The sequence below is a fragment of the Notechis scutatus genome, chromosome 1 (genome assembly GCF_049901735.1).
Source record: "Notechis scutatus isolate UNSWTSFEM ecotype Mainland chromosome 1, rNotScu1.2, whole genome shotgun sequence".
NCBI classification, from domain to species: Eukaryota; Metazoa; Chordata; class Lepidosauria; order Squamata; family Elapidae; genus Notechis; species Notechis scutatus.
This window is the reverse complement of record NC_142009.1, coordinates 310,673,847-310,701,645: the sequence shown is the minus strand read 5'-3', so window position 1 is coordinate 310,701,645 and position 27,799 is coordinate 310,673,847. Positions and strand designations below refer to the sequence as shown.

At 39.0% G+C, this 27,799-nt stretch overlaps 1 long non-coding RNA gene across 1 annotated transcript in view; it reads left to right on the top strand.

Moving 5' to 3' along the window:
- Positions 1–22,951, top strand: part of LOC148133489 (uncharacterized) — a 42,845-nt gene extending 19,894 nt beyond the window's left edge. The window contains exons 3-6 of the long non-coding RNA XR_015746870.1: positions 2,492–2,540; positions 6,551–6,597; positions 17,633–17,865; positions 22,340–22,951. This is a non-coding gene — a long non-coding RNA (uncharacterized LOC148133489). The remainder of the gene's footprint in view (positions 1–2,491; positions 2,541–6,550; positions 6,598–17,632; positions 17,866–22,339) is intronic.
- The last annotated feature ends 4,848 nt before the right edge of the window (positions 22,952–27,799 follow it).

Below are 27,799 nucleotides of genomic sequence, written 5' to 3'. Positions count from 1 at the left end.
CCCCAGGCCCATTGACAAAACCATGTTTTTAGGGCCTTTCAGAAAGGCAACCCAGTGGGGGCCAACTGTACTCCAGGAAGAGTGATGTTCCATAGAGAAGGAGCCACCACCAAAAAGACCCTTTTTTCTGGTCCCACTAGACATATGTCCCTGATCGATGGGACCCATATCATACTCTGCCTTCTCTCCTGGTGAGCCAGGTCGATGTAATAGGAGAGAGGCAATGTGTGTATGTTTAGACTTTAATAATATAATCATGATTTTTTACATTTCCATTAATTCTTAAGTACAGAACTCCTTCCATTGGACTTTTTTATATTTTGAAGTGTGAGCAATTTGGAAGGCTTCAGTGTGATGGAAAGATGTGTAACAGGAAGCTTTTCAGCAGTTTTGCCATTTTAGCCATAAGGCTTCTTTGTTTGTTTAGTTAATTTATATGGCAGCCCATCTCAAATACATGACTCTGGATAGCTAACAATAAATAAAAACAAGATAAAAAACAACACAGCAAAATAATAAGATATACAGCAGCCAAGATAACAAACCAATCAACACTATTAACATAACCGTAGCTCCAGACTCTGTAATAAAATCAGGTCTTCAAGGACTTACTGTTAGTTAACACAAAAATACCACCTAGAGAAATCTGAAATTTTTCAAGCATTCGGAAAACTAGCTAGATAAATAAAAGTACCTTTGACAGGAGTAAACATTTTCTGAAAAATTGCAGGGCGATTTTGGCCCATCATTAAATTCTTTATTGCAGAGATGGGATTTGTCTGTTTTTCTATGCATTTCTAACTTTCTTTCTGTGGTAAAATGAGTATATTAAAAAGAAGCCTTCGGTAGTGGCAAGGGAACATTTTGATTAAAAACATGGCAGAGGAAGAATGAATTAAAACCACCACCCCCATGCTGTTGAAAAGCACTGCTCTGATCCTTGGAGGTATCTCCTCTATCTTTGGTCATCCAACCACCACTTCAGAAGGATGGGATGGCAACTCATTGTGAATGTATGTTTCAGTGCTGGAAACCGTTAACAGCCACTAGCATGCCTGCATCCAATGAATTATGAATCCATTTCATGCCAAGGTTGTACTTCTACGTTCTGCGCCAGAAAAGTACTGCAATTGCCCCCAGGAGATCATAATCTAAATCTGGCTCAGGCAGTGATGAATATTAATTTTACCAGAATGCACAGACCTCTAATCATTTTTAAGGCATTCCTCTCCTCTCCAACTGCCATTCTCTGGAGTGGGATTCTGGCATCACAGAGGAAAATATTCTCTAGACTGCTCAGACTTGCTTTGCACTGAGAATCTGCCTTAGGGATGGGTTGGGAAAGAGAGATTTAAAAAAAAAAACATGAAGAAAAATGAATTTCCTCTTGATTAGTCATGTCTTTCCTCACTGCTACCTATATTGCACATATGGAATGTTTTTATATTTCTTAAATGCAGATACCAGGTGGATGGAAAAGAAATTCCTCTCAGGCAGACATCCCAAAGATTATGTCATCTAATATTAAACATGGCACGGAAAACTGACTTTTTTTTAGTACATGTTTGCATATAGCTACAAGAAACACCCAGCTGTAGTTGCTGTAAGAAGGTCTGCAATAAAATGGTGCAGCTTGGAGCATTCCTTTTTATTCGACTCTATGAAAAGGAATTTGATTTATTGCCTATTTTTGTTCCCTAATGGAGGAGAACATTTTGGAGAGATTCTCATTGGTGAAATTTAGTGTTCCTATATTTAGTTAATAAATGGGTGCAGGTTTTTTTTTTTTCTGCAACAGCTTGCAACCCCTTGACATCTTCTACTTCAAATGATTTCCAGAGAAAGGCATAAAAGAGGACTTCTTCCATAGCAATGTTTCTGCCCTTCTAAGCAAGAGTTCTGCCATAGAGAAATAGTTGGAGAAGTTCTCTTTTCCCTGGAAAAGTATGGAGAGATCAGCTATCCAGTTCCATTGTACATGCATTTGGTGAAGAACTTTGAGAGGAACTTTGGGCCTGATTCCAGTTTAGTGAGCTAGCTTGTCAGTCAACCCTTCCCATGTCAATCATATTCCATACTCCAAGAATGTCTTGAGGAGGGGAAAAGGGGGGATGAAGATATCAAGTTGATGACTGTGAACCCCTCTTGGTAAGAAAAGCATTTTGACCTTATTCTTATAAAATTGAATATCGAGTGAATTGGGAAAAGGAGATATTGCTATGGAAATTAGCAAGCTTTGCACAGGCTGCTGCTAAACAGAACATTTTATCAAAAGTTTCTAATGTTTTCTAATATTTTATTTGTTGTAACAACACTATTTTAAAGTTTTACTAATTTTTGTATACATTTATTTATTCTCTTAATGATTGGGCCCTTTTGTGTAGGTTTTACCTTATCTCTAATATCTGGTGGTCAAAACAAAAAATAAACAGACTGATTGTGATAACCCTACATTCCATCATTTCACATTTTAATTTTGTTTTCTCAATAGTTAATTAACACTGAGAGCCAATGAACATGCCCAAGCCCTAAATAAGTGGGTGAGTGTATGTATTGATTTAAACTTACGTATTGTTTTTAATGAACCTTTGCATTTGTCTGATTTTCTGAAAGTTCTCTCTTTTGCATCGATAGTATTGCTTTAAGTACATGAAAGGCTAGCAGTCAGAAAAAATGGTTGCCATTTGTATAATGCCAGGGTGAAAAGTATTTTTAGCCCATGGGTCACAATTGATGTTGGCAAGCATGTTGGGAGAGGTTCAGAGGTGGCAGGTTCTGACCAGTTCTGGAGAACCAGTAGCGAAAATTTTGAGTAGTTCGGAGAACTGGCAAATACCACCTCTGACTGGAGATTTCACAGTATCCTTCCCCTGCCACACCCACCAAGCCACACCCACAGAACCAGTAGTAAAAAAATTTGAATCCTACCACTGGAGGGGTTGCATGCCAACAGTGGGCGTGGTTGGTGCTGGTTATGGTATTAAGGGAGTAGAGCAACATTTCCACATCTAGTAGGCACACAGATGAAGCCACACACATTTTAGCACCTTCAACATCCCACATTGAATTGTTCTGTTTTCCATATTTTAGAAAGTGGGAATGGAAAGGATTAATATAGCTTTCCCCAATCTGGATGGGAATGGTTGAAGTTCTAGTTTGACAAGTCTGGGGTTAACCCAGCCAGAAAAGAGTTGTTTGATGTGAAGAGATGTGTGTGGTGCGTATGATTATGTTTGTTCATCACTGCAGTGTAAATGTGATTGCATGAGTATTCAATCCAGAATCCGGGTGGTTCCAAACTAATCCCGAAAGTCAAATGTTTTATGTATAATTCATTTTGCCTGGCTAACTTGACATTATGTAACCTTGTCCTTGTGACTCAGCACACTATCCATAGAAGCATCAAATGACTTGAGGGAGTAATGTGATTTACAGAAGTTCCTTTTATGAAGAGATTGGCATGTGGCCAACAATATACCAGATTTGCCAGGCTGGTCAGCAGTCAGCACAGTTGAGACCCCAAAGCAAGCATCTTCCCATTAACATCCAAATAAAAGCATTGTCTTGTAGTAGGAGGCTATTGGTTAGCTTTTGACTGTTTCTATAGCTACAACTAAAATACCTCGCTCCCCACCACCAGCAATTTCAGGAAATTGATTGTAACAATTAAGACCCACACCTACATCCGCCCACAGTCAGAAGTCTTGGAGCAAGGAAATTGGCTTGAAATTAAGCAGTGGAAGTAAAAGTTTCCATTAAAAACAGAGCAAGCATGGAGAGAAGTAAACATCCCTTGGAGCATATAACTGAATTCATGTGGTTATCCTGTTTTTAACTTTCAACAGGCAGTGAACTAGAAGTTTGAAAAGTCAGCTTACATGTCATAAAATCAAAGGGATTTCAGGACTTTGGCTGTCATTCTATGTACTTTACATGACAATCAATCCCAAATCAATCCCAAATGAGAAAAAAAAATGTGAGCAATTGGTGAACAGGCTCAGCAAAATTTTCCTCAGAGCAACTATGGCTCAAGTCCACACTGCTTGGGTTTAGGAGAAAAATCTTCTCTGGCTATTTTTAGTTGAAAGTGGCTCTACCACCATTTAATTCTGAAACTTATTTTGTATGGGAAAATAGAATATTTAGACTGGAGAAATGTTGCTCAAATTAAACCTCTCCTTTATTATGTTCTGTTTTAATTCTGGACATATACTTCTTGAACAGCTTTTTTTTCATTGAAACTCTGAGATCCCAAAAATCATGTTTCCATATTTGTGCATTTAATTGCTGATACATGAAGGTGATCGTCTGGCAGAAAACAAACACACAAAAAAAGAACAAAGCGTTCTTATCTTTGTTTATGCCTTGCATAAATATGTACATGCAGACATATTTATGCAAGGCATAAATTCCCCTCTCCAATATTTGGAAATCCTGCTTCCTGAGACTTTGATAAATGTCCCCATAGTTCTACAGGCCTTCTGATGCTCTTGGTCTTCATAAACAAATTAACAAATGTTTGTGCCCTTGGTCAATGAAAGGTCACAACACAAACATACTGAATTTGACAGCTTATAATTGGCTTAACTGTAATAGATGTCATTCAAAATTAGATACACTGGTGCTCTAACCCAAGGGTGTCAAACTTGTGGCGTCACGTCGTCACGTGACATATAGTAACTTCCCCCCTTTGCTAAAGCAGGGTGGGCATGACGCATCTAGCCCACAGGCTGCGAGTTTGACACCCCTACTCTACCACCTTTGTATTCATGGCCCTGTAATTACATAACCCCCCCAAATTTGTAACAGGTTAGGTGATTAACAGAAGGACACTATTACAACCATTGGCTCCCTCCTCTACTGAGACTGAACAATAATATTGCCCAGTTTTAACAACCGGTTTTGTGAACGTGGCTAAGTTGGTGGGTGTGGCTTGGTGGTCATGTTATTAGCTAGGCGTGGCCAACTCAATATCACTCACATCGAGGCACACATCTCCTCACCTGGCCTCTCATGACTGTGGGATGCTGCAACAGTCATAAGTGTGAAAAATGGTCATAAGTCACTTTTTTCAGTGCCATTGTAACTTTGAATGGTCACTCCACACAAGCAAAGTACCAGCAAAGGAGGGAAAAAAACTCCAGAGAAGTTCCAGAGACAGGAAGTCTAATCCTACCAAGAATGTAATAAGGGTTAATGGAGAGGCAGTTTCTGTAAGCAACACCAGAATGTTTCCTTCCTGCCTTCCTTACAGGATTAGGCCAGTAATTTCTTCTAACAACTGGTTCTCCAAATTGCTTAGAATGTTAACAACCGGTTCTAGTGAATAGGTGCGAACTGGTAGAATCCCACCCCTGGTATTGCCATATTATTGTTAGTTTCAATTTTAAATTTATAATGGAGAGAATTCTAACTTTGTGTTATTTTGCTTTTTCTTCTTCTTCTTCTGGTTATTCAGTTCTCTTCTTTATTTTTGGTCACCTTCAGCATCAATTTATTTTAGTGACAAAAAATAAATACGGTAATAACCAACAATTGTAAGGTTACTGAGCATTCTTTCAGCTCATAAACTTCACAAAACCAAACCTCCCAAAGTTTTTAAGGTAGAATGAATGGTGTGGAGTAAAATCCTCTAGACATATATTAAACTCAATAAAGCTTACTTCTAGATAGATCTGGAATTTGATATATCTGTTATATACAGATAGTCCTTGACTTGCAATCATTTGTTTAGTGACTGTTCAAAGTTACAAAGACACACTGAAAAAATGACTTATAACCCTGTAGTCATGTGATCAAAATTATTGCATTTGGCAGCCAGCTTGGTTTTATGATGTTGAAGTGTCTTGGAATCACGGGATTGCCTTGTCTACCAGCTTCTGGCAAGCAAAGTTAAGGGGGCAAGCTGGATTCCCTTAATGGCTGCATGATTCACTTAATGACTGTGGCAAAAAAGCTCATGACTCACTTAGCAACAGAAGCCCCAGGCCCAGTTGTGGACTAAATATGCCCTGAAATAAATATGGACACACACACATACATAGACATACACACAGAATGTATGTCTATATGCATATAGAATACAGAAGGAGGGAGGGAGGAGAGACAGAGAGAGAGAGAGAGAGGGAGGGAGGGGGGGAGAAAGTAAGCATCTGCATACACATATATAGATATTAAAGTAGGTTCTGTGTTGGAGCAGAAAAGATTGGAGACGATCCAGAGGCTGCAGTTTTTAATTCTCCATTCTGACCCATCATTTTCCCCAGCCTTTTTAACAACTGGCATTGGTCCAGCTAGCTTAACAGATGATTATTTTGTATAATGAAGAGATTTAAGCAAGTTCTTCTCAAGTTCTGTCAGATCTTTCAGGATCAAAGGAACCAAAGGAAATCTAAGAAAATTATTACTGTTATCATAATTCCTAAAACTGTCTTGCATTTCCCATATAAAGAGGGTGGAGTGGGGCAAGAGATATAATTTAGCAGATGCATCTATATGGAGCAGATGTACTGAAAGGTTATAGCGTATTGCCTTTAATTATCTTCTGCAGAGTGAAAAGCAGCACGATCCTTATTCTTCCTAAACAGCAGAGAAGTGGTAAGTAATCCAATTCCACTCAAAAGAAAACTACCTCATGTAGTAAGGCTGTTGATAAAAAAGAGCCAGTGGCAGAGCAGAATTCTCTATTGGGGAGGCTAGCAAAATAATGTTCTTCTCCTAAGGTTGAATGCCTGCCACTCCCACTTAGTTTCGGCTAGCATGATCTTGTTCTCCCTTATCATTTGACACATCTTCTGCTTGTTATAATAACTGATTTCTTGACTGTAATCTTTGCAGTACTGCTGCCTATGGATTTATTGTCAAAAGCAATAGATGAGGCCTCTTATATCCCCTCAATAAGCACAGGGAGCAAAAGGCTACCAAGAGTTTCCTGCACAAACGTGTAAAAAGAGATTGTAAGAGATAGTGGTGTGCTTCTAGGAAATGCTATGACAATATCATCATTTCTCGGCCATTGAATACCCAGTGGCATTTATTTTAGCTAAGGATAGAGAAGGTCACAGTTGAGGGGCACTGATAGGGACCAGAAAAACAGAGAAGGAATGAAGAATTCAAGGATGGATGTTACGCAAATAATTATATGCTGTTCTCCAGTCCTATTATCTTCCCTTTGCTATATGGATAAAGAGATAGAATTCTTTATTGGCCAAGTGTGATTGGACACACAAGGAATTTGTCTTGGTGCAAATACTCTCAGTATACATAAAAGAAAAGATACAGTCGTCAAGAATCAAGAATCATAAGGTACAACAATTAATGATAGTCATAGGGTACAATAAGCAATCAAGTCATACTAGGGAATAGTCAATATAAATCCTAAGGATACAAGCGACAAAGTTACAGTCATACAGTCACAAGTGGGAGGAGATGGGCGATAAGGAGTGATGAGAGGTGTTCTGTACAGTTAATTAGCATTCTTGTAAACCCGCGCCGTGATTGGCTAAAAGCGCGTGGCGACCGGATTAGCCGGCGAGCCGCACCAATTGGCCCGTTAAGAATCTCCCGCGATTGGACAAGCCAAGAGCGGGAGATTTAACGATGTCATTGGCAGCGGCCGCCGCGGCTTGAGAATAAAAAGCCGCAGGTTTTTCCTTAAAGCCAAGCATGTAACTGGAGCACAATAAAGAGCTGAACTTGTCACTGACTCCGAGCTTCCTTCCTGCGCCGGACACAACACTGGCGACGAAGGTGGGATTCAAGGAAGAACCACCAAGCACGTGTCCGGAGGAAGACAAAGACCGGCGCGATGGCCGGCCTCACTCCGCCCGCGCCTTTCAACCCGGCTACCGAGGACTGGGAATCGTACGCAGACCGTTTCCAAATGTTCCTCGAGAGTAGCAACAGAAGGCATAAACGGGAACAAGAAAAGGGCCGTTTCCTGACACACTGCGGGCCCGCAGTGTTCAAGATGGCGAAAGCCCTCGCCAAACCCGCCGATGTGAAGAGCGATGGACTGGGCCGACCTTGCACCATTACTCCCAAAACCACTACGCTCCCACCGTACCCATTCTCATCCGGCAGACGAATTCTATCGGCGGAACCAGCGGCAGGACGAGGCATCAACGACTTCATAGCCGCTCTGAGGGACCTCGGGGTATGTGCGAGTTCCAGGAACTAGACGACATCCTCCGGGACCGCGTGGTCCTAGGTCTCCGGGACCAGGCGTTGAAAAGCCGCCCTAATGGCAAAGGGCGACATCAGTCTCGATGTCGCCCTGGCAGACGTCCGCAGCGAAGCTGACACGCACTGACAGCGGCGGCTCATCCGGCAGCCAATGGTAGGGCGGAATGGATGGTTCAATTCTGAAAAAAACCATCCAGAAAATTGATCACGGGGACATACAAGAAAAAATAAATAAAATGCTCCTAATACAACATATAACCCCAAATACGACAACAAACAAAAAGCCGGCAGAACTATTAATGGGGAGGAAACTAAGGTCCCCACTTGACAGACTGCACCCCACATACAACCGGAAAAACCCCAGACTCATCGAGCAAACACCGGGCATTTACACCGGGCGATGCAGTCTATGCAAAAACCTTACCGGAGACCCACTATGGGTACCGGCAACCATAACCCAACAAACAGGCCCCCACTCATACAGACTGCAAACAACGGATGGACAAGCATGGAAACGCCACATCGATCAATTAAGATCAAGGGCAAGAAACACAACCGACACGCAAGCAAACACAGGCAACCCCATTAACACAAACCAAGGGGAGGGAAGATACAGGGGGCCAAGGAAGGATAGAATATAACCAGCAATACTCACCAGATAACAGCCAACTCAAGCCCCACCAGAGAGAAGCAGCCAGGCCAGCTCAACCAGCCCGGAAAGACCAGGCGAGAGCGGCGAAAATCGCAGCTCGACCAACCCGGTAGACCGGGAGGGAGCTGCAACAACAGGCCAGGCAACACCTTCCAGACGATTCCATCCCATGGACAAAGAGAAACAAAAACCCGACCGAGCAGGTCGAAAACCAAGGAACAACTGACCTGCGCAAGTCCAGTAGACAGGTACGGAGCCCCGCCTACTTACGGGACTACATTACGTAGGAACAAACCAAGAGGGAGGGGTGTTCTGTACAGTTAATTAGCATTCTTGTAAACCCCGTGCCGTGATTGGCTAAAGCGCGCGCGACCGGATTGGCCGAGAAGCAAGCCGCACCGATTGCCCGTTAAGAATCTCCGCGATTGGACAAGCCAAGAGCGGGAGATTCGAAACGATGTCATTGGCAGCGCCGCGGCGGCTTGAGAATAAAAAGCCGCAGGTTTTTCCTTAAAGCCAAGCATGTAAATGGAGCACAATAAAGAGCTGAACTTGTCACTGACTCCGAGCTTCCTTCCTGCGCCAGACACAACAAGAAGATTAACAGTAATAGTAGTGCAGACCTTGTAAATAGTTGGACAGTGTTGAGGGAATTATTTGTTTAGCATAGTGATGGCTTTTGGGAAAAAACTGTCCTTATGTCTAGTTGTTCTGGTGTGCACTGCTCTATAGCATCATTTTGAGGGAAGGAGTTGAAACAGTTTATGTGAGGGGTCTGTAAATATTTTCACAGCCCTCTTTTTGACTCTTGCAGTACACAGGTCCTCAATGGAAGGCAGGTTGGTAGTAATTCTTTTTTCTGCAGTCCTAATTATCCTCTGAAGTCTGTGCCTGTCCTGTTGGGTTGCAGAACCAAACCAGACAGTTATAGAGGTGCAGATGATAGATTCAATAATTCCTCCGTAGAACTGTATCAGCAGCTCCTTGGGCAGTTTGAACTTTCTGAGTTGGTGCAGAAAGAACATTATTTGTTGTGCTTTTTTGATGACATTTTTGATGTTAGGTGTCTATTTTAGGTCATGTGATATAGTAGAACCTAGAAATTTGAAGGTCTGTTGATACTGTGTTGTCTAGTATTGTAAGAGGTGGTAGTATGGGAGGGTTTCTTCTAAAGTCTACCACCATTTCTATGGTTTTGAGTGTATTCAGGTCCAGATTGTTCCGGTTACATCACAAGGCAAGTTATACAACCTTCTGTCTTTATGAGGATTCGTCATAGTCTCGAATGAGACCTATCACTGTTGTGTCATCAACAAACTTCAGTATTATAACAGATGGATCACTTGAGGTGCACTCATTGGTATATAGGGAGAAGAGAAATGGAGAAAGTACACAGCCTTGGGGTGTGTGTGTGCTAATTGTACAGATATCAGTTGTGATTCTGCCTAGCTTCACCTGCTGTTTCCTGTCTGTTTGGAAGCTTATGATCCACTTACAAGTGTGTTCAGGTACTGTTAGTTGGTTTAATTTACTTAGAAGAATATCTGGAATGATGGTATTGAATGCTGAACTGAAGCCTACAAAGAGGACCCTTGTGTAGGTATTTGGAGATTCCAGGTGTTGTAGGATGTAATGCAGAGCCATATGTATCACTGTTGTCAGTGTGTGGAGAAGTAATACACAAATGCCATTGGCCTCAGTAAGTTGAACTTGGGTGAAGTAGAGGAAGATATCTTGACTGGTACTTGTTGCCTATGAATATTTTGATGTAGTAAAATACAAAATATAGTTACAATCTCAATTTTGTGCTTTACATAATTATATACTAGCCATTTACTGTATATAAGAAAATAATTAATATAATCTTCAAATCCTAAAATCAATGTTTTATTTTTTTATCTGTATCAAACATAAAGTCCACAAGTGAATTCCAAGTGGAAACAGAACTAGATTAATTTTTTCCTTTAATTAAAGCAGTTAGTTTTACCATCTCTGTCAACTCCATCGCTTTTTCCATCCATTCTTTCATTTTTGGAACTGATATGTCTTTCTATTTTGGGGTATATAGGATTCTTGCTGCAGTCAACTTATATAATAACACAGTTCCACTCACTCTTCAATACCTCATGGCACAGATGCAAGGACTAATAGTTAGAGAAATCAGGTTAAACCAAAAGTGGACAACTATAGCCCCTTTATGATCTATGGACTTCAACTTCCAGAATTCCTTTTTTTTAACATTGAAAACAATATATTTTAACACCAACATTTATCAATAAATACACCTACAACCGTAGATTCTGATTTAGTTACAAAAGTGCTTTGAAAGTTTTAGGGGAACAAACCTACCAACTTTCTTTTTTTTTAATAAAAGTTTTTTATTTTTTATTTTTTACACATCTCTTCAGGTAAGCAACGTGGTTCCAGGTTACAACATTCATTTATAATCATGGTTACATTTTATTTATTTTATTTATTTTTGATTTGTCAATCGCTTACAAGATAATAGGTATAAGTATATACATAGTTATGAATACATGAAATGGGTACATATCAGAAAAATAAAAGAAACAATAGGACAGGGGCAGTAGGCACGTTGATGCGCTTATGCACGCCCCCTACAGACCTCTTAGGAAAGGGGTGAGGTCAATAATGGACAGTCTAAGGTTAAAGTTTTTCTAATTTCCAACTTTCTTATCTAATTTCATATCAAATCATTATCTAGCTCCCAGAATTCTTGAATTAATCATGCTGACTCAGGAATTCTGGGAGTTGAAGTCCACAGATCAGTTTTCTCCTTGTATGATGTTAGATTTTTCCTATCCCATAATTATTTAACCATTTTTTATAGTTATAAAACTTGCTTCACCAATCACTGCTTAGTTAGATTTCCATTCCAGAAAACTTCATCACTTTCTTCATTTACCTACATAGCTCTGTAGGTTCATACCATCCCAGTGGCTTATGTTGTAAGTTCCATGGCCACTGACCATTATGTAGTCATGTGATCATTGTAATAAAGAAAGTGGAGCATTCCGATGAAATCAGTCCCATTTTTCCATTTGCTACACTCTGAATTTCATCCCATTTCTGAAATGAGCATATTCAAAATGGAAAGAATGTTCAAAACAGCAATAACTCCAATAGAAATATATCTTATCATCTTCCTAGAAAGGAGCATGTGAATGTGCTTGTCTCATTTCTTTGTAGTGTTCCCATGCCTGTAGTATCTGTGAACACATCACTATAATACTAAATATTACTTTAAAGTGCACATATATTCTACTTAAACTTTGCTAAGCATTGTATTGCTTTCAGAAAAATTCCATTAGTATGTTATGAATTAGAAAACTATATAAAATTATTTGGACACATTGCATTAATATGCATGGAAATGCAATAATTGGAAGCTATATTTTCAATTCAAATTCTGTTTCATTAAGCCTTCAATAACCCTGTTTCTGCTTTTCAGTTTATTTGAAAGCTGGATTTAAAGGCTGATTTCCAATAAGTAGAAACAAATCAATAATGTTCAATTTAGCAAACTACAAATTGTTAAATTATGAATTGATCAGCGATAAACTGATTGATCAGTGATTAAACCATACCTGCTATTGCTAATCAATACATAATTTAACAATTTGTAGTTTGTTAAATTGAACATTATTGATTTGTTTCTACTTATTGGAGCTTTAAACATAGAGAATATTTTTTTCATGTTTAGATATTGACATTTTTAAAAACAGATTTCAATAATTAAAAAGAGAGAGGATGGAGAAAATATACAGGACAACATGGAAATTATTGGTGATGATGATGCATTTTCAAGCTTCCTATTGTGGTAAATGCATATATATTTTGTACATATTAATACAAATTGTTATAATATAATATTACTGTTGGTTTATGTTTTAGCTATGGATTGATTGCTTGTAATTTGTATTGTGAATGCATTCATTGAAAAAAAGGATACACAGCAAAATACCAATTTATGAAAATTTGTCTCAGTGTTAGTCATGGTAGAAAAATAGACAATACACCTATGTTTTGAGTAAGTGTTCATTGTCATACCAGTTGATAGATAACCTAGGTATAAATATCAATTTTCTCATGTGAAATCTTTAACTACAATTGAGTTTTCATACGTGGTTAAATAACATCATATTATGTTGGATTAATGTGCCTTTTGCTGACTGGATTTTGTGTAATGTGATTTAATTCTGCAATGCATCTTTAAGTAGCAGTTTCAGCAGAACTAATTTTGAATAAATTGATACGCAAATAAATAATAGCCTCTGCTTCCTTTAGGCATAGCCTTTCCATATGCACTGTGTTTTGTGTTTTTTAATAATCTTATTAAGACCAGTTATTATGCATTTCATCATCAAAGTTTAAAACTGTAGTTATTTGGGTTTCAGAAAATAGTAGAAAAGTTCTTCATTCTTCTCATTCTTCTCTGCATCAAAATGATATCCAGTTATGCATATGAAGAGGCACCATGTGAAATGATGGAAGGAGATGATAAAAGAAAGTTAATACAAAACAAATCAGTGAATTGTCAAAATAGGATTGACAGGGATTCTTATAACACTTCTGGGATTAATTTTATCAAGGATATAACTAGAATATGATAGAATCAAATGCATCTTTGACTGCATCTTTGAGCTTCTTCGGTGACAGACCGAAACCTCGTCTCTGCGAGGTTTCAATCCGTGCTCGCCGCTGGAGCGCCTCGAGCCGGCTGGTTTCAGGGCTAAGTCACCCCGTAGAGGTGGTGAAGAAGGGGGAGACTGCCTGCAGGGTTGAGGAGAGCTGCATCTCTCCTCCCCAGCTGGCCATTACTCCCTTTCCTGAAGGTGGTTGTAGCGGTGGTCAGAAATGGCCACCACAAAGAAGAACTTGACCGGAAAAGAATGTGCAGGAGGAAGATAAGAAGAGAAAGTTTTGGTTGACCGGGTCAAACAGCAAAAGCAACAAATAAGGTACCCTCGAATTGAAGCTATTAAAAAAAACAATAACATTGTTCCCTAAGAAGATTTTTAAGCTGTGAAGGAGAGAGAAAAGAGAAAGGATTTGGGGTTTTTTCTCCTTTTCCTGTACTGACAGCTAAGAGACTTAAGCAAGAAATTGGAAAAAAATCCACTTTGACATTAATAGGCATTTAATGCTGAAAATAAAAAATCAAAGGGATAATAAAGATTTTTGGATAATCAAAAGCTTTTGAAAACAGGAAAGGAGAGAAAAAGAATAAAAGGGCAAGATCTGGAAGGGAGGAGACTGCCTGGAATTAAAAAGAACTTACAGCAAAATCTCAACAAGACTTCCAAAAAATACATTTTAACTGAAACATCGCAGTCAAAACCCCAGGAAGACAAAGTGGAAAAAGAAATAAGAAGAAACAGCTTGGGACTATTTCAATTACTTGATGATCTCTGGATTTTTGGTTATTGTATTTGAATGACTAAAATCAATTGGGTGGTTGTTTAAAACTTTTTAAAATGGCTCCACTTTTAGAAGAACTGAAAATGGAACTTAAAAAGTACAAAGAAGATGCACAAGAAGGGAGAGGTTCTTTTGGCTTTGTATTTCAGTTCTTAGAAATGGAGATTTGGAACTATGAGAAACAACAAGAAATGCCTGCAGAACAAGAAGATTGCAACAAAGAAGAAGCCATCTTTAATGAACAAGTAATCTTAGGTGGGGGAAAAAAAGGAAAGGGGGGAAAGAGAATGGAAAGTTTAAGATTGGGAAAAACAACCCCCCCCCCCAAAAAAATAGAGTGAAAAATAAGTATAAAATCAGAAAGCAACAGAAGAGGGAAATGCAGAAGAGAGAAGTAGAAGTAGAGAGACAAGGGGGTAAAAAGGGGAGGGAGAAGATGAGAGGGAAGAAAGAAAGGAAAAGAAGTTATAAAGGACAGAAACAAAATATAGAGAAACAGGGCCTATTTAGAGATAATGGGTGAAATTTAATGGAAAAAGGGATTCTGCAAAGGTAGATAAGATAGTATGGTTATATTATTCGAATTATTTTTCTTTTCTTTGGTTGTTTTTTTAAGTCTTAAATTCTCCATTCTCTTTCCCCCCTTTCCTTTTTCTTCCCCACATAAAATTACTTGTTCATTAAAGATGGCTTCTTCTTTGTCCCAGTCTTCTTGTTTTGCAGACATTTCTTGTTGTTTCTCATGGTTCCAAATCTCCATTTCTAAGAATTGAAAAACGAAGCCAAAAGAACCCTTCCCTTCTTGTGCATCTTCTTTGTACTTTAAAAGCTCCATTTTCAATTCATCTAGAAGTGATGCCATTGTATAAATTTTTAAACAACCACCCAATTAATTTTAGTCATTCAAATGTAATAACCAAAAATCCAAAGATCACCATATAATCCAAATACACGCAGGCTGTTTCTTTTTGCTCTTTTTTTCACTTTCTCTTCCTGGGGTTACTATTTAGTTACAAAGTTTCAGTTAAAATGTATCTTTTAGAAGTCTTACTGAAGTTTTACCGTAGATTCTTTTTAATTCCAGGCAGTCTCCTCCCTCTTCCAGATCCTGCCCTTATTCTTTTTTTTTCTCCCTTCCTGCTTATGAAAAAATTTTTAGTGTCCAGAAATCTTTATTATCCCTTTGACATTTTGTTTTATTTTCAGCTTAATTGCCTGTTGATGTCAAAGCGGATTTTCCGATTTCTTATTTAAATCTCTTAGTTGTCAGTATAGGGAAGGGAAGAGAAGAGAAAAAAAAAACCCAAACCTTTCCCTTTTCACTTTTCTTCGCTGCTTCCGACTCTTCTTTGGGAGCGATGTTATTTTTTTGTAAGTTTAAATTCCAGGGTACCTTAGTTGTTGCTTTTACAATTTAACCCGGTCAGCAAAACTTTCACTTCTTATCTTCCTCCTGCACATTCTTTCCTCGTTCGAGTTCTCCTTTGTGGTGGCCATTTCTGACCACCGCTACAACCACCTTCGGGAAAGGGTAATGGCCAGCTGAGGAGAGGAGAGATGCGGCTCTCCTCAACCCTGCTGGCGGTCTCCCCCTCTTCACCATCTCTACGGGTGGCTTAGCCCCAAACCAGCCGGCTCGAGGCGCTCCAGCAGCGAGCCCAGACAAACCGTGCACAATTGCGGATTTCTGTCTGTCTCCTCAAGCCCTTTAAATTTATCCATTTAACTCTTATTTAGGCTTCAATATATACCCTAAAATTATAACATTGAATATAATACATAACTTCCATTCGGATTCTGCTTGGTACATTCTTAAAATACACAATATATTCTTAGAAAAAGAAAAATATATAAATGTATGTAATTAAAACAACGCATTCCATTCCAATTCAATTCTATCATTAATATTAATATTCATTAAAATCTTAACTTCTTTACCATTACTTTTTAATTAAATATCATACTTCTATGGGAACAATTATAAGCTTTCCATAATTGATTCCCCCCCTCTTCACTTTTATTTTAGAAAACATTAACTAATTAAGATGTTCCTGTTCCTTCCTAATTCAATTTTCTCATTTATTTTATTTCACTTATTTTATTCACAAACATTTCACTAAATTACACTAACTATTTTATCCCTCATTTTAATCATACATTGTTTCCAATTTTCTAAAGTTATTTCTATTACTAATATAACAACACAATCTTATGTACCTTTACAGAATCCCTTTTTCAGTTAAATTTTCACCCATTATCTCTAAATACGTCCTGTTTCTCTATATCTTGTTCCGGTCCTTTGTAACTTCTTTTCCTTTCCTTCTTCCCTCTCTTCTTCTCTCTCCCCTTTTTACCCCCTTGTCTCTCTACCTCTATTTCTCTCTTCTGTATTCCCCTTTTCTGTTGTTTTCCAGTATTATACTTATTTTTCGGTTTGAAGTCTCTTTGGTGACAGACAGAAATCTGCAATCGTGTTACATATAGTGCTGTCTGTTATTTAGTCTCCAAGATGAAGATAAAAAGAAAAGGAATTCTGATATAGCCCACCTAATAATACACTCTTGCTATATCTTTCTAATAAACACAAAACCTAAGTGGGCTTTACTTGAAATCAAATTACAATTTCCACTCCTAAAAATAATTGCACATCTATGAAAACTGAAGAGCTTCTGAAATGAAAGAAAAGCAAGATTACATGATAGCTGTTCCCTAATTAGGACCTTCTTATACCCTCTACAAAATATCCACAGAGATGAAAAACCTAAGCCACTGCTACATTATTTAAAGAATAATACAGATGGAATACTTCTTGTTACACATTTCCTGATGGACACCTCTGCTTAGTATTTCATTTGTGTTCTGTTACGCTTAAAGAACACGTTGCAGCAAATCATAATGTACTGTCGCTACGGAAAATCAGATGTAGTCAAGCTTTATAGCTCCATCGTTATGGTTGGATGAATGTAAATGGTAACCGAGAAAAACCTCTCTCACAATGTAGCATTTCTCAACTATGCGCTTACTTTTGCCTTTCACATCGATAGCATGAACTAAGTCCATAATAACTATAGTGATTTCTTGACACTTTTCTACAATTGTGATTTATAGGGTTCCATAGTATCAGCCAGACATGACAGCATAAAGCCTATCTTCATTACCAATATATTGACACAGTGATAGTTGTATGGTACTATAAGAGCCTATAAATTAGTGTTATAGAAAGGTGTCAGTCCAGAATGTATTTTTAAGCAGTCTTTGTGCAACAATGAATACATCATTAGATATATCTTTTAGTGTCACATTCATTTCATGACTAGGATTCCGATAACCATGTTGTTTATTCAATTCTTGTAGGAAAACAAAGAACTTGGACTGCAACTAGAACTTACCATTACTTTGAAAATAGGCATTATTGATCGTCATAAAACATGATCAGGAAAGCATATTAACTGAAGATTCTATATTGAAAACATGATTTACAGATTGGTAGTTGCTCCTAATCTTTATACTGAGAACAGAGACCGTTTCTTATTTGAAGCACATCAACCTCGGGACTGTATTGTTTTGGAACATTCTGGCTCAAACATGTGAGTGTGATTATTGAAAGCATTTGATTCTAAAACAGCATTTGGTTTCTACAAGATAATGCAATTATATTCACAATGAAAGGCATAATTATTTGCCAGGTTGCCCTTGAGTAACATCTACTGTATGATTTCTGGCATAGATTTATAGCTGTTATTGCTGGTTGAAGATTGCTTTCTCTCTGTATGCCTCTTGCTTTCTTTGTCCCCCCCCCCCTTAACTCAATTGGTGTACATAGCGGAGATATCAGAACTGTCATTTAAAAGGACATTATGGAATAAGATTCTTTGACAGATGGTAATAAGCATTATGGTGTAATTCTTGCTGGGAAATTATTACAGAATTTTTGTATTGCCATGATGCAAGCTTTTGACCCTTCTCTTGATCTGCCTCAACCAAAACATTTTTTGTTTTGTTTTCTGCATTATGTACTAGAAGTGTGCCATGTGGACACTATTTTTATTCCTTCCAGATAGAAACTCTATAGATGTGCTCCTATCATCTTATCATCCTAGCCTTGAGTCCTCCTCTATGTTTTCCCACTCTTCCTTTTTCCTCTTTAATTTCACTTCTGGCTCCAGAGAAGCTATTCTGCTTGAGGATTGTTGTTGTTTTTTCCCCCCAGAGCAGGGGAACTGAGAAAAGAACATGTTTTTATTACCCTTTGTTTTGTTATGGAGAAGAACTGTTCCATGTTTATGCTATGGAGACAAATGGCACATGTTGCATGCATCCTAATTTTTATATCATGGATATAGGCAGGGGTGGGCTTCAAAAATGTTAGCAAAGGGTTCTATACCCAGTTGTTGGGTGGGCGTGGCCATGGTGTCTGATGGCCTCCTGCACCAGGCTGGGGGAGGGGAAGCGTTTTTTGTCCTCCTCGAGCTCCGGAGGCTTTCCTTAAGCCTCTGGGAGAGCGAAAACAGCCACCCCGGACTCCGGAGGCTCTCTGGAAGCTGAAAACGGGCCCATTTCTAGCCTTCCTGAACTTCCGGGAGACCCATTTTTCACCCTCCCCAAGCCTCCATGCACACCCTGCACTTAACTGCATCCAAAATGGGCCGCATGGGGATTCTTTGGAGGGGCAGGGTGGGGCCAGCCAGGAGTGGGATTTGGGGGTTCTCCAATTAATACTGCACAGAATCTTAGCTAGGGGCTCTCCCGAACCCTTACAAACCCCCAGCAGCCCACTCCTGGATATAGGCATCCTCAATGAGGAGTAACGAAATAAAGTGATATATACTGGAAATGTATAATCACGGGACTCAAAGTAATGTCCTTAACAATAAAAGTTTGAATGAGAATAAATGGTTACCGGTAGTTTATGATCTCAGGAAAGCAGACATTCACAGAACATACTGAATTATGTTTAAGTCATAAAGTTTGCATTTGGTTTAGGATTTTTGCAGCTTAGTGTATCAGGTAAATTCATCCCATTTAGTTCATTTTTGGTTCAATGTATTGGGAGATTCCAGAAAATGATTAAATTCAGTAATCCATCAAAGGAGACAGGTGGGTTATGAATCTAATACAAAAATTAAGAGTACATCGCACACAGTACTCTCATGAATTGTGTTCAGTATGTGTTCAGTAGTCATTCATTTCCCACCCTTCAACAAAATTACATAGTTTCATGTCCATGCAGTTTGATATCTGCAGATAACAATTGTTGAAAAGTTACTCATAATTATAGCCAAATCAAAACTCTGCTAATCAACAGACATATAACTTGCACCTAAACATTTTGCGTATGTTAAGGGTTTCTTATTAAGATGGATTTTTTTTCTTAGAAGATGCTATTTTCAGCAAGACGTGGTTTTAAGTATTGTTTTGGCAGGAGTTCAATGCCTTTGCATTGAATTATATGCACTTTGATATTTAGCTTGCTTGTGCAAATGCTGCAGTTGTATTACAATATTGTGTTAAGCAGTTGGCCATAATTTTCTGGGAACACAGCAGTATCTTCTTAATCCTACTATATTGTCAAATATGTTGGACTAATGCAACCATTTCCCCCTTCAAGACAAAGAAAGATGTGTAAAAATTAAAAAATTAAAAACTTTTTGGAAAAAAAAAAAGACAAAGAAAGATGTGTAGTGAATTTAACTCAATGTATAGTCTCCGTCTTCCTCATCACCTTTCATATTTTCTCATTTGCACATAATAATCTGGCATTTTAATCATGATAGTTTTCTGTCATATACTTTTACATCCTTCACTTCCTTGATGAATTTTCACTCTACATAACTCTTTTGAAGCTTTATAAAATTTTGCAATTGGTGAGAGAATGCTGTACTTTGATGTCAGCTGAGTTTTCTACTGGAGAAGTGGATCTATCTCAGTTATAATTCAATAAGTTTTTGAAGTATCTTCCATGTTTCAGTTACTCTCTAGTCACAAATAAAGATAAAACAAGCAATGGAGACAAAGATGAAGACAATTAATATGGGTCACTATTATTCAAAAGGAAACGGTACTGAAATAGTCATGTTAGGGTCCAAAACTGCTCAATATTTTTAAAAGTGAAAGTTATCCAACAGGCACTTTTGGTGTAGAGCTTCTCCTAAAAATAAGATATATGTTTAATAGTTTTAGAATTGAAATTTCCTGTATACAATAAACGTTTCTAATTACATATTTTGTGTTACTGATGAATATCATGCACACATAGTTGAACATTCAGTGTTTAGTACAACGATGACATTTTTGGTGGAAGTAATGTATTGTTGAAACAAAATAAATCAGTCTGATTTTATAATAGATTGGAAATTATAGGTGTTATTTCAATTTATGATTACTGGACTCTGGAATTTTACAGATGTTTCTATTTAGATCTCTCCTTATTTGGACAGATATGGAAATCTATTCCTTTTCATATATGCATAGAAATGCTGATAATACTAGCAATAATAATATACAGAATGAACAAACCTACTTTTCACTCTGTGCATACCAGAACACAGTGAGAAAATATATTTTTTAATGTAATAATAATAATAAAAAGGGCTTGAGGGCACAGGACACCGAGGTTATGTCCTGATACAATATGTAACAAGAACTGAACAAGAAGAGTGACTTGCAAACTACATGTAGCTGTTGAGATGGGTCTCTTATGAAACAGAAACTTAACTCCTATAAATCCACTACTTTTCCTTCTTTGCCTTTTAGTCCATTATGACAATTTAGTTACCATTCACAAGTAGTATAATCAACATTTTGGTGCAGGATTTTGTTCTCCCATGCATGTAAGAAGTCTAGGAAGAAGTCAAAATTCTTCCTCCAACATCTCCCCAAATTTACAAAGAAGATTGTGTGATTCTTGTTTCAAGTGAACTTTGGTGTGAGGGACAACCATGCCAGGAAATGCACAAACTGCTTTCCTTAACTTGTGCTATGTAAGGGCAGTAACACTTACCAGCCTCATTATTTGAGGGGGGCTGTGTGGGGAGAGTTTCCTCCTTTAAATTCCTAGGAGTCTACCTCAGCAAAGATCTTACCTGGAAAATCAACACAACCCAGGTGGCCAGAAAGGCCCAACAGAGACTCAATTTCCTCCAGTGTTCTTGTGAAAGAATAAAGTAGAACAATGACTGATGACCTTCTTTTATCGTCCACAATAGAAAGCGTCCTCACATATTGCATTACGGTGTCATATGCTGGCTTGACAGCCGCATATAGAAAGACATTACAGAGGGTGGTGAGCACAGCACAAAACATCGTGGGCTGTTCCCTGATACCACTAGATGACATCGCTAGGGCTCGCTGCCTTAGAAGAGTGAGGAAAATTCTTAGGGGCGTCTCACATCCCGGTCAGCACTTCTTCACTCTCCTACCATAGGGTAGGAGGTATAGAAGCATAGCCAGTCGCACCAACAGGCTGAAGAACAGTTTCTACCCGTGGGCTGTCAGACTTCTGAATGGAAAATAACTTCATGTCAACATAATATGACAGATTTGCAGGGCCGCCGCATTGTGCAACAAGGTCACATAGTGTAATAAGATTGGGTCTGGGTTAGGGACATAGTGTCCTCACTGTGAGTTGTGTTGTGGGGAGGGCTGCACAAAGGGAGGCTCAGCCAATCTCACTGTACACATGTTGTACTCTGACAATAAAGGTAATAATAATACTGAGCCAGAATAGGACAACATTTGGAGCAGCAAATATTAGACTGATATAAACTTATCCTGGCTGAAGGACAGGTGGATTTCATGTTAACATCACTCTCTGAAGGTGTCCAGAGGTTGTCAAGGTGATAATTGTTTTATCCATAATAAGTTCCCCATACAGGCAACTATCCTAACCTTGGAAATTTGGATGCCAGCAACACATCAAAAGTGCACCAGGTTGGGAGAAGTTTCATTATATGACTGTATGTGATTTATGGTCATGACAAAGAATAGGATCTGGGGTGGTGGTGTTCAATAAACATGAAGGTTAAACTGATGGCAATGTTTTTGCGCTGTTTTAATTTTCAGGCAGTGCATATAACTACAATAGACAAAATAATTAAAGACGGGCATTTATTTCTTCTTTTATGTCGCTGCCTGACTGCGTAATATTGAAATGAGCAAATGATGTCTCCAAAGAACTGAACATTAAAATCATTAACCTCCTGAACGCTGATAGCCCCTTGGACGTTGTTTCTTCCTGATTTCATTCCTTTTCCTCTTCTCTCTCCTCACCACTGACCTTGGCTTCATTTGTCCCAGCTGCACTTTCATCCCATTGGCTGCAGGCAATTATGTGATTTGTCTCTGAGCATGTGCAGCATCATCACACCACCTATAGCCCGGGATGGCATCAGCAGAATCATGTGGATCAGTACAGCCAATAAGAAGAAGCCAGTGATATATTTTTTTAAATAAGGCAAAGGACTATGAAGCTACAATAAACAAGGGGAGAGACTGCAGCTCAGAAGAAGAGCATAAGGTTTTTTTTTTAAATGAAAATGATCTGAAAGATCAGTCATAGGAGTTTCTAGGTTTATTAAAAGGTTCAGGTTTGAGAAGACAGAAATATGGCACCAAGAATGTTGGAAATGATATAAACATAATAGGAACAAATACTCAAACGCTATTGAAAATTGAAAGATGCTTTTTACCGAGTACTTCTTTTGTATGAATTCTTCCCCTTCTTGCACTGCCTATCTCAGTTTTTAGGACATTCTGCTGCAGTGGAGCACAAACAGTGGGCTGTGAAATTCTCTTTTTGTCTTACAATAAATGCTGCAGAATGTCTGAGCTCAGGGTAATTTTATGGGATGAAAACACTAGCAGACGGTGTGGAGTTTACTGGAAGACGTCAGCTGGTCTAATTCATTATTTATTGTGCTGCATTTTATGGCTAAGCTCTAAGCAGCAGCACAGCTTCTGACAGCAGTCTTAGAAAGACATGGATTAAGAATAAACATGAATCTTAACACAACTTCAGTGGATCTCTGGCCTTGCAAAAGAATGGTTAACGAAGGTCTGTCTTCTTGAAGAAAGACAAAACAATTGGAAGGAGGTGTGTAGGTTTGTTCCTGGCACTGTAACGCAGCCATGTTTACCCTTGGTTTACTATGGCCAGAGCTGAAAAAAAAAGGAACAGTGATGTCTCTGCCTAGATAGCATGCCAGGATGCTTACCCTATCCATTTCTGCATTACAGAGGGAGAAAGGCTCCCTTTTCAACATTTTATTTAATTATTGAAGAAAATTTATATGGCTACTCAATTCAATCTCAGTGACTCCAGGCCACTTATCAGGATAAAAACCCAATATAAAAAAACCTATAGAAAGCAATAACTCCCCACCTCCCAGTCAAATAAGACATTTAATAGGCTCCATCCCATTCTGGGCTCCTCAGACTCATTGGCAAAACTAGGTCTTCAGGACCTTGGGAAATAGTTCAAAGTGGCAATCTTATCTCTGTAAGGATGATGTTCCACAGGGAGGGAGCCACCATGGAGAAGACCTTTCTTCTTGGTCCTGCAAGATGGACTTCTTAAATGGAGGGGACCCATACAATTCTTGCCTCCCCACTCTGGTGGGTCAGTCGATGTGCCTGGGAAAAGAGGAGTCCTTCAAGTAACCTGGTCCCAAGCCATTAGGGCTTTGAAGATGACCACAATCACCTTGCATTGGACCCAGTAGCAAATTGGCAAATTGACAGGAGAGATGACAGTTGCACATCTAGGCTTGCACAAAAGTATGCGGGCCACTGCATTTTGAATCAATTGAAGCTTCGGATACTTTTCAAGGATAGCCCATGTAACCCCACTCTCTTTCAGGGCTAAACTGGTGTTTATCTGATAGCTGTTAAATACTTTCTTTAAAGGACATCTCTGCATTCTAAAACAGAAGAGTGAAAGAACCCAGTCCAATGACTAATATGGAAAGAACTGGGGATATCCATGAGGATGTTTTTAAAAAGGGGGAAATGGAGGCTACAACTCTGTGATTGAAGTCTGTCTTAATGCATGCAAAAAAGGGAAGGGCTTTGCTTGCATACTGGTTGCATCTTGATTTTTTTTAAGCCTCTCTCTACACACACACACACACACACACACACACACACACCCCTCCCAATGGATACCCTGATAAGAATATTACACATTCCGCTTGGTTGGTATTTAAAGCTTTACTGGAAACTCTGAGAGTCTTGCAACCAGCTGGCTCAGAATGGGGAACAGCCATGAAGGAAAGGAAATTAGCCTAGCTTGAAGCCATGGAACCACTATCATGCAGCTGGGCATGGAGCCATTGCCAAGCATTCAGCCATAGAGCTATGCATGGGTGGGCACGGAGGATGAAATACGTGGTTCTGGGAGAGCTGCCATCATGGGGAGGAAGAGAAGGAAGATTGTTTTGCAGTGCTGACTCTGGTTACCTCAGCCAGAAATTTGGTCTCTTACTACCTGGCTTATTCTGTTGGTCCCCTTTGTGTCCTCCCTTTGCGTTCTCCTTTTCTTTTCTTGGCATGGGTAAGCTGCAGTGGAGACTTGGAAGTCACATTTCACTTGAGTCCAGGAAGCATTGTGAAGCAAGAGCAAAGCCAATAAAAAATGATTTGCCTGCAAAGCTCAGCACTGAAAAAAAATCCAGCTTTCTCTGGTTTTGAATAAAATGGTGCAGAACAGAAGCAGAAAAAAGCTGATTCATCCATCCAAATATGCTGATGCCATGGGACTGGAGAAGACCAGAACTACTGCAGGAGCAGCCCATGTTGACTTGCTTGGTAATTACCCATTTATTAGAATTTATGTTGATCACAAGAGTCTTCCCTGAAGTTAGATAAGCCTGTGTCATCATATCATTAAAACATTATTTAATCTGGACCATGTTTTTTAAACCATCGCTGTTCTGTTTGGCTTCTTGTTCTTTTTGTTCTTTTTCTTTTTTCTCAGATTTCAAAAAAGACTCTTCTTAGTTCTCACAAAGATAAATGGAAGGAGAGGGGAAGTGCATTTAGAAATGTTAGATTCTGCTACTATAAAGTTATAATAAAAGTAGTATTAGGTGCATGACTTTGGTTTTCCAGTTTGCTTTGCCTTGGATGATTGAGAGAGAATGAGGACCCATAGTGGTCTTATGAGTTGGAATACATAGAACAGTTCTCTTAGTTCTGTTTCAATTCCAGAATAACAGAGTTGGAGGGGACCTTGGAGGTCTTCTAGTCCAATCCTCTGCTCAAGCAGGAAACCCTATAACCATTTGAGACAAATTGTTGTCCAGTCTCTTCTTAAAAACCTCCAGTGTTGCATTACTCACAACTTTTGGAGGCAAGTTGTTCCACTGATTAATTGTTCTAACTGTCAGGAAATTTCTCCTTAGTTCTAGGTTGCTTCTTTCCTTGATTAGTTTCCATCCATTGTTTCTTGTCCTACCCTCAGGTGCTTTGGAGAATAGCTTGACTCCAGAGGTGGTATTCAGCCAGTTCTGACAGGTTCTGGAGAACCAGTAGCAGAAATTTTGAGTAGTTCAGAGAACTGTAAATACCACCTCTGGTTGGCCCCGCCCCATCTATTTTCTGCCTCCTGAGTCCCAGCTGATCAGAGTCCCAGCTGATCGGCTGGGTCTTCTTTTGTTGCCCTCACAGATGAATGGAGCTGGTAAGCAGGTTAGTGGGGTGGGGAGGAAATAGGGATTTTACAGTATCATTCCCCTGGAGTGTGGTGGAAAGGTTTTTTTTTACAGTATCCTTCCCCTGCCATGCCCACCAAACCACACCCACCAAGCCACGTCCACAGAATCGGTAGTAAAAAAAATTGAATACCACCATTGCTTGACTCCCTCTTCTTTGTGGCAGCCCCTTAGATATTGAAACACTATTATCATGTCATCCCTACCCTTCTTTTCATTAGGTGCATGACTTTTGTGCAAGACATACCCAAGTCCTTCAACCATTCATATGTTTTAGCCTCAAGTCCTCTTGCCTTTCTCTGCACTGTGTTGTGGTGACCAAAACTGGATACAGTATTCCAAGTGTGGTCTTGCCAAGGCATTATAAAGTGGTACTAAATACGTCACGTGATCTTGATTCTATCCCTCTGTTAATGCAGCCTAGTACTGCGTTGGCTTTTTTGGCAGCTGCAGCATAATGCTGGCTCATATCTACAGTAAGTGATTGTCCACTAGGATTCCAAGATTCCTCTTGCAGTTACTACTATTAAGCTAGGTACCATTTATTCTATACCTGTGCATTTCATTATTCTTGCCTAAATGTAGAACCTTATTTTTCTCGCTACTGAATTTCATTTTGTTAGATAGGGCTCAATGTTCAAGTCTGCCGAACCCCTTCTGTATTTTGAGCCTATCTTCTTGAGTGTTGGCTATTCCTGACAGCTTGGTGTTCTCTGCAAATTTGATGAGTTTCCCTTCTATCCCTCTATTTAAATCATTGATGAAGATATTGAAGAGTATTGGGCCTAAAATAGAGTCTTGGGGTACCTCACTGCATACCCCTCCATGTAGATATAGTTCCATTAAGGACTATAGTGTGGTTGGTCAGTTATGAATTTGTTGGAAGTGATGCTTTCTAACCTACATTTTTATATCTTGTCAAGTAGTAGGTTGTGATCTACTTTATAAAATGCTTTACTAAAGTCGGAGTAAATTATATCCATAGCATTTCTCTGATTCACTAATGTTGTCACATTGTCAAAAACGTAATAAGATTTGTCTGGCATGATCTGTTTTTCACAAAACTATGTTGGCTTCTGGTTATGACTTTGTTTGCCTCTAAGTGTTTGCAGATTTATTGCTTGATTATCTTTTCCAGGATCTTCCATGGTATTGCTGTCAGACTGATAGGTCTGATAGTTTTCTAGATCCATGGTAGTTTGGACTGTTTTTTTTCCTTTCGTGTAAAGACAGATGCAAAAAATGTGTTCAGCAGTTCTGCTTTCTCCCTGCTGCTTGTTACCTTGCGGCCATTTTCTTTTATTAACGGACCTATTATTTTCTTGACTTTTTTTTCCGCAAAACACACTCTCACCGAACTGGTAGTAACACCGGTTGAATCTCACCCGAGTGGGATCCTATCTTTTCCACTAGTGGTTCGGTGATTGCGCGCACATACCCCTAACGCTTGTACCCCTAATGTATGTTTGCAACTTTCCCCCACACGAGGTGAGGCCTGCAGCACCAATAAGCTGAGAGGATAAAGAAGAGAAAAGTGCAAGGGTGGGTGGGAGTGCCAATCCTGCGCTTTTCTCTTCTTTCTCCTCTTAGCTGATGTAGCAGGCTTTTTTTCCTCCTCTCAGCTGATCATTGGAGGCTTTTTTTTTTTTTAAACTACCGGTTGGGCCAAATCGATCTGAACCGGTAACATACCACTTCTGGAGCCTTTGCTTTCCTGACTTCATCTTTGCAGATTTGGGCTATTTGCTGATATTCCGCCTTAGTTAGGTGCCTCTCTTTCCACCTTTTATACTTGTCCTTTTTGTTTTTCAGT